Source organism: Corvus brachyrhynchos, unplaced genomic scaffold, assembly GCF_000691975.1.
Source record: "Corvus brachyrhynchos isolate BGI_N302 unplaced genomic scaffold, ASM69197v1 scaffold17, whole genome shotgun sequence".
Lineage (NCBI taxonomy): Eukaryota > Metazoa > Chordata > Aves > Passeriformes > Corvidae > Corvus > Corvus brachyrhynchos.
This window is the reverse complement of record NW_008240046.1, coordinates 6258358-6271205: the sequence shown is the minus strand read 5'-3', so window position 1 is coordinate 6271205 and position 12848 is coordinate 6258358.

Sequence of the window (12848 nt, the reverse complement as noted above, 5' to 3'; positions counted from 1 at the left end):
CTGGTCTGGCCTGACCTCCAGTGTCTTGGGGACCAGACAGGAATTGTATGGGAAGCCCCAGAATACCTTCTAAAAATGTTCAAAATCTCTAAACAATACAAGGTGTGCCCCTAGTCCAAGCCTAGGCGATGGTGTTGGGCCTACTGTGTACGACAGATGTGTGAACTGAACTTCCCTTGAGTCTTTAATTTTGTATAAATATATGCATATTCATGTAAAGATTGTGGTGGTTTTGCCATCTATAGCAAAACTTAACACCTTTAGTTTGAAGTAATTAGTGGGACTTCGGGATTTGTCACAGAATCACAGAATGGGTAAGGTTGGACGGGACCATGGTCATTGTTCTGGTCCAACCTCCGCGCTCAAGCAGGGTCATCCTAGAGCACAGGGCACAGGATTGTGTTCACTGGGCAATGTGTTCCAGTAAGGAAGTTCTTCATAATCAGGTGGAACTTGCTGTGCATTACTTTCTGCCCATTGCCTGTTGTCCTATTTCTTGGGATGTTTTGTGTCTTGTGACAAAATGTCTCCAAATTTCATCAACTGGTATTGTGGGGATGCTCTGCATCCCCCTTCCCTGAGCCACTGAGACAGTGTCCTTAGTGCTGTCCATTCACAATATTTTCCTCTTCCCAAATTCCGTCTACTCAACAGCATCATATTGGAGCCTGCTTTTGCTGGGGAGAGGAAGAACACCAGCAAGTGGGCCAGAGGATAGCTGGAGTCTGCAGGAGATGACACTGCAGTGAATAGTTTTTACCATGCTCAGGAAGGGAAGAAGGAAAATGAGACGGGTGCTCAGACCTGCGGGATGTGCTGAGAAGGTGCAACGTTTAGGGGCAGTAAATGCCACACAATTTGGGTTGTGTTAGGTATGGTGCATGGACTGCTGGCATGTTGAGACTCCCAGGCATGAGTTTACAGCATCCTTACCAGACTGGGTCACTTCCTTGCCTTATGCAACACTCTCCCCTTATACACTCAAAGATTACATTCTCCATATGTATAGCATTATTTGAGGATTTATGCTGGGGTGGTTTTCAACTGTTACTGTTAGCTTCTAAGCAGAATCCAGGCCTTTGATCCATAAATGCAATTTATATCATTGTTTTCCCAAAACAATTATCACCTTAAGTGTTTAACTGTATTAAAATACTTCAGGGCTGGTATCTTTCAACAAAGCAATTTAAATTACTCTTACGGTAATGTCTTCATTATCTGCAAGTGAAACAAATTTTTTAGCAGCAGCAGACTTTGCCACAGATTTTGTATAGTTCTCACAGCTATAAAACTACTAAACAGTTTTGGCCTATGAGACCTTTGGCACTGCTCACTGAGACCACATTAATGACCATCATAGCTCCCTGGAGACTGGTCTGTAAACCAGTTTGTAAATCCAGCTCACTCTTATGTCTGTATGATATGGTACAAAGTCAAGTGCCTTAAGAGAATCCAGATATATTCTGTAAGAACAGTTACTTTATCAACAGAATTTACAGTCCTCCAAAAGGCAAGGAAAACAATTATATAAAGGTTTTTGACAATAAGGATCTTCCATGACACTGACACTTTAAGTGACAGTGACACTTTAAGTGACTACTGACAATTCAGTGCTTGGTGGGTCCTAACTTATGCAGGGAAATTTATTCCAAATTAGAACATTTATAGCAGGACCACAAAATACAACTTCCTTATTCTCCTTTAACTATCCTCAGACTAAATGTCAGTGGCACAAGAAACCCCCAGTCACTTGAATTAATCATGCTTTTATAGTAGCAATAGGAGGAGTTTAATCCTCGCTATACTGCAACTACTGGGATCAGGATGGGACCAGTGGCTGGAACTGGGAGTGTGACAGTATGAAGTGGGTCTGTGACAAAGGGAGTGCAGAGAAGGACCAGGACCACAAGCAGACCCAGATTCCTGGGAGCTGCTGCCAAAACTGTAGCTGTTCCTGGTGATTTTGTCATGTTTAGGGGCCTCCTCTGTTATGTAATGGGGCAGCTCTGAGAGCTCTTTAGTGGTCAGTGCACTGCTTACATCCTGCCTCTCCTCTACTTCCTCTTCCTTCTTGCTTCCTCTTCCCCCAGTTCATTTTATGGTCTGTATGTCCTCCAGATTTCCTACTACATCTTTCTGTCCCCTGCTGACACCATTACTTTGCTGCCAGCAGCTGTAGCAATTTTTTCTCTCCCCAAGATATGCTCCCTGCAGGTGTGTGTGGACAAAGGGGGAGGAAAGTGAGAAAAAAGTTTCAGAAAAAAGTTTCAGAGCTGCTGAATCATCTATTTTTACAAAGAGTAAGGGCAGTAGAGATGAACAAATGGAGTCACTGCTTAATAGTCACCATAGCCTGTGCTTTGAACAGCAAGAACCACGATTCTGCTTTCTCATTCATTCTTGTGCTGTGAGTGCCCTTCTCATGTGCTGGGAATTGAAGAGCAGCAAGGCTTGGAGCATAAGCTTCCTATGAAATATCAGGCCAATAATAGACTTCGATGACCTTTTTGGTCATCAGATTCCAAGCTTGCACTGGCCAGATGTGAGACCACACCCAAGCAGAGGTCCCTGGGTGATTATAAACAAATAGTATTAATTGATAGTAATGCCACAAAAATGAAACCTTTCCACTGCATCACAAGAGCAAGAGCAATTCCTCTGCATATGAAATTAGTTCTGTTGCAGAGCTTTTTGTGAACAGCTGTGATTGCACCCACACCGTCTTTTCCCTTTCCTCAGAGAGGGAGGTGAAAAGCAGCCTTTCCACAGCACTATTTTTGAGATCTCAGGACATGCATGGTACTTCTTTTGTCTGACTTGGGGCAGGTTCTAAACTCATGGGATGAGAGGAAATGAGGAGCACTCTCTCCTAAGGAAAGAAAGTCTGAGCAAGGCTCTCGTGTCACTCAGATAATTCAATGCACATCCTTCTGACAAGTGGTTCCTAGAAAAAGGCCACCAGGAGCCTTGTTTTGCTGACCTTTGAGCTCTCTAGCATGGACAGCCCTATGGTTAGTTTATCACAGCTGTGATTTGCTGAATTGTTGTCTTCACATCTGTCAAAACTTTTAGAATCTGACTTTGAAACCTTGATTTCACTTGTTACCTGGGAGGACAATTCCTCAGGGGGAATAGTACATGAAGATGGGCAGATGCATGGTGGGAAGTTAACATTTGTTGCAAATACTTAACTTGATGCCTGGAGAACCGGACTGGTTTTTAAGCAGCTTTGTTTATTCTCTTGCAGAAGGGTTGTTGCCTGCCAGACTTCTCAAAGGAGGTGTTCAACAGGCCCACACATGTTTGTGTTATGCAGTGTTTAGCTAAACATTTGACAAAATATAAAGTATTGTTTATCATTACAATATATACTGTGAGCTGACATTGAATACAGAGTGGAAGAAGCATGTTCCTGTCATAGTATGTCCCTTTCAGGATTAAAGTCAGAACTGTTCGACTGGTTCTACTAAAGAACCAACATTGTAACTTCAGTTATTTGTAAAAGATATCTCTGAGTATATTGGGCTCATCAGTGGTGAGACAACATGTTTAGCCCTTTAGATTGGACTTTGGAAACTCAGAAATGCACTCAGTGTCTCAGTACCCATCCCCTAAAAACTGTAAACAGCAGTGAGGTGTGCATAAATACACTTTAAAAGTCTTTATAAATAATTTTTAAAAGGTATTTTCTGCTGACAATGTCATGGAGGAGAGACCCACAATCAGTACATCGGTCTCCTTATCAAGTTACAAGCCTGCCTGAAGGGCAGGCAAAATTCCAGCTAGGTTCTGCTGTTGAAAGTACATCTGTCTTTGGTATCATCAAGTAGAAAATGTAGCTCCTTGGCATGAATTTATGTGCCTGTTCTTTTTCTGCACAGAAAAAAAAGATGTTAACATTTTGACCACAACCATCTTTAAATATGTATTTTGTGCTCTGGAGCCAGAGCAATTCTAGAATACTGGACAATCAGATTCCTAATGAGTCTGATATTCATGGTATACCATGTGGCTATAAAGTGTATGAACAGTATGCACATCAACCTTTTTCGTTTTTTATAATTAGTTTACTGATTATCCTTTTCAAGTATTATCATCACAGTTGAGCATTGGAATAAATATTTCATATCACAAAATTGCAGAGTGGCTGAGGTTGGAAGGGACTTGGAGGTCATCTGGTTTAAGCCTCCTGCTCAAGCAAAGCCACCTGTCTGACTGTGTCCAGATGGCTTTTGCCTATCTCCAAGCATGGAGACTCCACAACCTTGCTGGGCATCATGTGCCAGTGCACAGTCAGCCTCAGGGTAAAAAAAATTGTTTCCTGATGTTCTTGTGGAGCCTCCTGTGTTTCAGTTTGTGCCCACTGCCTCTGGTCCTGTCACTGGAAAAAAGCTGGCTCTCTCCTCTTGGCACACGCCCTTCAGGCATTTGTATGCACTTGGCAAGATCCACTTCTTCCCTACCTACCGAGCTCTCAGCATTTCTTGATAAGAGAAAGGCTCCAGTCCCTTCATTTTTGTTGCCCTTTGCTGGACTCTCTCTGCAATGTCTGGTTCTCCCTTGTACTGGGGAGCCCAGAACTGGACGCAGGACTCCGGATGTGGCCTCCTGAGTAGGAGGGAATAATCATCACTCAGCCTGCTGGCAATACTTTGTCTGAAAGAGACCAGGATACCACTCGCCTTCTTCACAGCAAGGACTTGTAGCTGGCTCATCTCCGACTTGGTGTCCACCAGGACCCTCAGTCCCTTCTCTGCCAAGCTATTCTCCAGCTGGGTGGCCCTCAGCAGATACTGGTGCAGGGGATTGTTCCTCCCCAGCTGCAGGACTTTGCACTTCTCCTGGATGAAGCTCATAAAGTTCTCCAGCCAGCTGAGGACCCTCTGGATGGCAGCATGACCCTCTGGTGTATCAGCTGCTCCTCCCAGGGTAATGTCATCAGCAAAGTTGCTGAGAGTACACTTGGCCCCATCATCCAGGTCATTAGTGAAGACATTGAACAGGACTGGACGCAGCTCTGACCTGTGGGGTACTGTATTAGGCACTGACCCCCAGTTAGACTTCGTGCTCTTTTTGGGCCTGGATCACTGCAGACACCTGTTATGCCTTGGTACAGTGAATTTAGGGGAAGGTTGTTTGATTCACTCTGGGCGATGCATGGCAGAAACAACAAAAATATCAGCAAGTTCAACAACAAAAAAACTTTTATTTACAAACTTTAGAAGATTAAGGGTAGAGTAAGGTATTTGGCAAATTTTAAAACAACATCTAGACAAAATAAGGCACTTGACAAACTTTAACTAAGCAATGTTAAACTTAGCCAAATTTAACTTATTCAGACACAACAAGGCACTTTCTAAGGCATTGACTGGAATTTTTTAGTCTGGCTTATACTGTATTTTGAGAAGAAGTTAGGAGAAGAAAGAAAGAAAAGGTGAGGGAAGGGAAGGGAAGGGCAGGGAAGGGAAGATGGGAAGAAGGAAAAGAAAAAAAAGGAAAAGAAAAGAAAAAAGAGAAAAGAAAAGAAAAGAAAAGAAAAGAAAAGAAAAGAAAAGAAAAGAAAAGAAAAGAAAAGAAAAGAAAAGAGAAAAGAAAAGAGTAAATTCAGTTGTGTCATGGAGTTAGCTACCAGTATTTCATGTTTATCAATCACTTGGAAATAACTTAGTTGCTCTTTAGAAAACTGCTGAGCTCAACATACTTAAAATGCTGTGGTGACACTGAAGTGTCTTAAAACATTGGGAAAGGATTTTCTGTTGTCAAGAAGATTAATGATTTATGTTCATTTGAGAGTGCAGTGATTTTAATCAGTTGGGTAACATTAAGTGAAACCTTACATGTCTCCACCCTTATGAAGCAATCTGTTCTATCATTCAAAAAAAAGTTCCTAAATTTGCTGAGAACTCTCCCAACATGCTTTTATTAACAAGCCAATGCTGGAAGGAAAAAGCTTCATTACACTCAAGAAGTTTTTAAAACAGTTGTCCCTCTGCACTTTATTTAGCAGGAAAAGGCACCAATTCTTCAGAAAGCAAAGTAATTGGAGAGTCAGCAACTTTCAAATGTGTTGAAAGTTTGAAATGCTGCACACTGGAAAAGCTAGTATGTTTTAAATGTCTTTTTGCATATATTTACAGAAAAATTTATTGCTGAATAGGAGAGAGAGGCTATACAGATTGCATAGACAAAACTTTGCAATTAAATTAGGTTTATGCTCAGTTGATTTATTAATGGCTTGTGTTTAACAAGGCTCTGCTTCTCTCTGAAGACAGTATGCTAATACTGACAAAAGTAATTAAGATTTGCAATCAAGAAAGGAAGATGTGTGACCATGAGTAACCAAAATACTGTATGCAAACAAAAGAATTACCAAAGAAGCCTGAGATATTACTTTGGTACTCGGTCTGGAGAGAAAACGAGAATATGTTATTTGAGAAGTGGCATATCACTGTATTGTTAAAAACTACACCGTAATGCAACTTTTGCTCTTTTTTTTTTTTTCCTTCCCTTCCCTGTTCTCTTTTGAGAAAGTGTTTGGCTATTTTGCACAGTATCGAAGGTATCCATCGCCATCTAGTGACACCATGTTGTCCCTGAGTCGGAATTGAGCACCTTACAGAGCGTTCCCAGGGAGAAGATGGTGCACAGAACTCTTGCCACCCTCTTTCAGAGGACTTGAGGTCAAGAGACCTCGCTCATGGCTTTGGTGGCTCAGGGCTCACATCCTGAGGAGGTGGCTCAGGGAGGGTACAAATTTGTGTGGAGAGTTTTTAGTGGGACATGGCCCTTGCCATGCCTGTGCAGTGGGGAGGTAGCACAGGTAATGTGTGTGCTCTGGCCTCTGCACTAATATTTTCCTGCCCACATTTTGGGAGCACTTGGAGAGGACCCCCTGCACATTCCACTGTGGAAGAAGTATTTGGAGGATGCCATGAAGTAAATCCTACGGTGCAACCAGTCCCAACACGTACTGATCTTCTTTTCTTCAAGACCAGTGTTATTTATCACAGTGTCATGATTTTTTCCTTTTGGATTCTTATATGGTAATTTTTTAATATATCAAATGAGGGCTGATTTTACCCAACAGTGGTAAAATGACAAATAATTCATAGGACTGAGTAAAACATTCTCTCTGTGGTGTCCTGCTGCTCAAATAAGCCAGCTAAACTCGGGGAGAAGCTGAATTAGCCACTGTGGCCTCTGTCAGCAAGGACAAGCAAAAGGAAAGCCCCTGCAGGGAAACTAAAAGAAAATTAAAATTCATTTGTTTGCCAGAGTGTGTTTCTCAGGGGCTAATTAAGTGCATACCTTTTTGCTGAAGTTCACAAGAAGAACCATCATAGATTTCCTTCTGCAAGAATATAGAGTTTGTGAATGAGAGGCAAATTGGGAAAATATTGTTTAGAAATCACAGTGGAATACAAGAGCAGGCTGTGCAGGAAGGGTGGGCAGGAGACCCCCTGGAAGGGCTTGCAGGCAAATGGCCCTCTCATACTGGCTCTCAGCAAAGTCAAAGGAAAATACTCTGATCTTGATAGGACAAGTCACTCCCTAGAAGTCAGTAGGCTTGATACAGAGATTCACCTGCCCAGTTGCAGGTGGATCTTGATAAACAATTTGACGTAAAAAAACCCAGGACAAACGTATTCCATTATTTTCCTATTGAATTACTTGCTTCCCTTCTAATATTATCGCAATATTCACCAAGCAGTCTGGGATTTTTTCTTTTTCAGTAATGACTACAACAGCAAGATCATCCTTCAAAATATACAGTACAACTAATCTTATTTATTTTCATGTGATTTTGCTTTATTTTACAGACATTTTAGAGACTATTAAACATTAGAAAAACCAACCTGATAAAATGGTATGTGTCATTATTCATACTTCTGCTTTGTATTTCCTCTGTTTCTGTTATTATCCCCTTTAGATTTTAGGATCTTTGTTTGGAGCAGTCATCCAGCTTTTGTTTTTAAAGTGCTTCATTTGTCACTAGTACACCTAATAGAACTACTCAAGGGGAAGTCAAGCTCTGCAGACTATAACTAGCTGAAATATTATTTTAAAAATCTTGGTCCTACTCAGTTGATTTGAAGTATCAGCACATAATGAGCCAGAATGGTTTAGTCAGATAACTGTGGAAGGCAACTGGCATTTCTTTAAGCCTAAAGTGCTCCAGAAATTATCTTCACCATGTATCCCAAAGGGGAAAAATTATGGAATAGCAATTAACTGAGAAACCCTGAACTTTATAAAGTAAAGAGTGAGTCTACAAGGAACAGAAAATGAAAAAATGTCTTGCCATACAAAAGGCATGTGAAAATGTCAAAAGTGAAGCTTAGGAAGAGGCTGCAAAAGAAATTTAAGCAAATAGTAAAATGTACCTCAGCCATATAAACAACAAAAAAGGAGTGGATGCCTTATAAATCACGGACGTGGTTGCAATTAAAGGTAATCAAGGTCCCACCCCAAGCTACCTGACTGTTTGGCTCAGCATGAGTAATTATAATGTCGCAGTACACAGAGGTAAACCCAAAGATGTTCATGAGAATGGGTGTGGAAAGAGAAATTGTTGTGTGCAAGGTGAAACTGAAGGCTAAAGAACTCACTTGTCAAGGAGGCCCAGTAGCAGAGATAATAAATCCAGTAGTAAGGTTTTTACCAAAACAGACAACAATACCATATGATTAAAAGAATAAAAAATAAAGTAGCAGTATTTAGGGAAAAAAGTGATGCACAAAAGTGCATTATGGTGATTTCAGTTGTCTACAAGGACTCAACATTTTGTGAAAGAAACGGATATGAAAGTACATAAAAATTGGAGACATAGTTATCAAAGATAGATTGTGACAAATCAACTTGGTATTTTTCTTTGCTAAAATACACAGTGTTTTTAGAAAATTAAATTGCAGTCAAGTAAATCCATATAGATTTCAGTAAAATGACTGACATGGTGTTATATGGAAATCAGTGCGATAATGCAGGAAAATCAGATGAAAATGAGTCATGGTTTTAAAAGGTTAAAATTTTAGCTAAGAGTTAGAAGAAATTTGTTTGATTAAGATACAAAGTAGAAAACAAAAGATAAGTTAATGATTATTAGATGCCTAAGCTAGAGCTAAGTGATGTATTATTTGCCATTATATTTTTGTTTTAAGTTTTGTTTATAGAAGGAAACAGAATAAATGAACTGTCATCAAAACAAATTGAAACTAATAGAACCAAGAACAGCATCTGGGTTTTGTAATAATTAATCAAAAGTAGGAGATCTTGGGCTGCACCAAGAGGTCATGAAGGCCTGCCAACAGTAAGAAGGTAAAAAGGTCAGTGTGAGGAAGATATTCCTGACTTCATCTTTCAGGACCACTGACCCAATTCAAGAGAGAAACTGCGCATGCACGAAAGACTGATGATCTCATTTTAATACAAAGCGGAGGATGGGAGGTGCTGGGGTCATACATATGTAGAAGATGTAAAACTTTGAGTAAGAAATAGAGAACGAAGAACCTTGTACTTCCCTGGCATGTCTTTAGGATGCTACTCCCATGCCACCCACCAGTGCCTGAATAAACATACCACTTTCTAACTTTATTTAGTAAGAGGGTCTTCTGTCCGTGGATATCAAGACTTAGCGAATCAAAAGAAACCAGCCAAAGAACAACAGCAATTACTGTACTTAGAGGAAACTGCTCTGGCTATAGGGGATGATTTGTATAACTGGATTAGGGACTGACTGTGTTTATCACTTCTGTTAATGGTTATGTCCAAAGAAAAGAAATATTTAATGAAATACACTTGTGACCGAAAGAAAATATCTGAACTGCTGTAAAACAAGTCTCAATTAACAGAAGTCTAAAGCAACAAAGATAAGGTACTTAAAAGACTGGGAGGAATTTCTTCAGAAACTACAGGTTCATTAGCTGCTGAATAAAAATGAAGAGAAAACCCTGGCTGGAAGTGTTAATGCAACTGTTTAAGCTGAGACCTTATGGAGAGTACTCAGAACATGTCTGTCACAGTGAAGAAAGATTAATACACAGTCAGAGAAGGTTAGGAGAGAAACCTTAAAATGGCCAAGGAAACAGTGATACCTTCAGTGTAGGTCAGAGGTGTCTTGTTTGGCTCGACCAGATGAAACCAGATGTGGTTTCAGAGAGCAACAAGAGTAAACACTGGGGAGGAAGAACTGTGCAAGTCAAAGAACAGTGCTCCACGAACATGTTTCCCAGCTTCCTCCACATTCAAGTTGCAATTCTACACAGTCTGAACATTCCCAGTGCAAACAATACATTAACAAGCAATACATTGATGGTTTGCTATAACCAAGAACTGATCTTATACTCCCTATTTATTCCTATTATCAGTGGGAATTAAAAGATTGTAGCATTGGGATCCCTCAGGCCCCTTTGTAATTCAGGTAAGCTGCAAAATTACAAGATTCAGTGTTGGGTTTTGTTAATGCATGTAATAATTATGAGTGTCAGTACACATACTACGTTGCAAGTGTTCACTGACGTATTTCTCTGTATATATATGTATATATATGTTTTTGACTTCAATCAAAATTTTAAGCTGAGGTATTACCATGTGTCAAGTAAAATAGCAATAGAACTATTCTACCTTGTTGCTAGGTAGAATATACAATTTTTAATACTTTAAAACAATTATATTTCCTCTCAAAATTAAAAAGGAGAAATAATATCTGAACATGTAGTTACCATAATGGAAAATCTATTTATTGATGGCTTGACAATAATAAGCACAGCAGAATATGTACATTTTATTAGAAGTTACCTTCTGTATGAATCCTTCTCTGTAAAAATCCCTGGCCCTTTGCAGTATTGTACTTTGTACACATGCAGTTTAACTGATTTTATCCTTTTCAGCTTGAAACAATCTTTGGAGTGAGCTGTGACCTTCTAAATGCCTTTGTTGCTTGGTGGAAAGGCTGAGTCATTTGTTGTAAGGGATTTATGGAGGATGCAAAATCAAAAGAATATATGGGACAGATTCAGCCCAGGTGGCTGAAGTCAGGGGTGATCTAGGGCTAAATATGAGTCACATTTAGGCTTCCTCCAGGAGAAGGGAACTGTTTTGGGCTGAGGCATATTGCCCCCATCACAACCAAGCCTGCACATTAGGGCATGGTAGGACTCTGGTGTCTGGCTCAGTAAGAAACATTTTGCACTTCCTTTATTAACAGGTCTGAACCTGTTCCACTGCTGCACAATTCTTGAAGTACAGAAAGCCCTACATAAAAGCTAAGCTATATTCAGACATCAGAAGATGTGCCAAAATGACAAAAGTCAACCCTTAGTGGAAAGTTCAGAGTAGAGGGAAAATTAAAAGGCCTCTTATTTTTAACTGAGAATGTAGCAGTTTGTCTCAATTTCCCAGCTCAAACAATGTGGCAGGCTGGCAAGAGTGGGATATTTTCTATGGGCTCAGTTCCTGGTATTGTTTGCAAGCCAAATGTGAGGGTAGATAGTAATGCGTCAGCCCACTCGTAGTCATGGCACAGCCATCTCCTATGAGTGACAGGCCTGGGTACTAGAACAAAGAAACACATGAGGCAAGGGACTTAAAGTCTTCTTCCTTTCTCGTAAGCATTTTGGCAAGAAAATTTTGAGAAAAGCTGTTGTTCTTTGTACCAGTACTGGCAAAGAATTTCAGTGTGCTCCTTAGCTGACCCTGGATATCAGGTAAAATGTGCAAATGAATGAAGATTCTTTATGTTCTTTTCCATGTTACATATTCACATTACTTTCCTGTCATGTTATTACATTAGCACATTAAGCCACCACTCAAATCAGGCTGCACTGTGCTGAAGACAGAGACCTGTTTTTAACAACTAACTCCCTTGTTTGTGGCAAGTTGCACTGCAGCATTACACCATAGTACAGAGAAAGAGGAAAGGAAGGTTTAACAAATGTGTGTGGTTATATGATTTTACCAAACATTCCAGCAGGCCCACCACTTATTAAAGAAGTTTCATAAACTCTTTTGCAAGTTTATGGGTCTGCTAGCTTTAGAGAGGTGTATGCATGGATTTTTGAAGGCTAATTTAGCCTGATACGTACTTCTTTTACCTTTTGTTCATTAAATCAATAACTCTATTAGTGTTCCCTGCGAAGTCTTCTGAGTTTTACTCCTGGTATTTCAATAACCTGACTGTTTGATAAACTATTTCCACAGTTTCTCTTTCCTGCACGGAGTTAGCATTCATTTCTGACTCCTGCCTAGACTGTGGATATGAAAATCCCAAAATGTCAGGTTACATAGCTGCATGCCGAAGGAAAACCTGGCATCAACTGACAACAGCTCACACTGAAAGGATAAAAAGTCATCATGGTGGAAATCACCCCGCATCCACAAGAAGATTAATCCAGCTAGATCAGTGAAGGTTATCACCATGGTAGGTCCTGGTCTGCCCCTTCCCAGCTGCCCAGCAGTAGCAGCTACATCCTCCCACTTGGAAACACTAACTTCCTAGTCTAGAAAGTTAAGTTCCTAGAGGCGACTTTTCAGAGATGGTGATCAAGAAAAGGACAAGTGATACATATGAATAAGTGCTGCTCCATAAATCTAGATTATCACCACAGCTTGTGCACAGATCTTCCATTTTGTGCTGGGCAATGTTTATAATGAAAAATGCTACAATATTCTAAAGCACTGGGTAAAAACCCAGATTCCCTGTATTCCAGTGTGCTTTCAAAACTCCTTGGTATTTTGACTGTACCTTCCAGTTGTGACTATGATATCTTGTAAATCACAGAATCACAGAACTTTTATGTTGGAAAAGACCTCTGAGATTGTCAAGTCCAATCTTTGACCAACCACCACCTTGT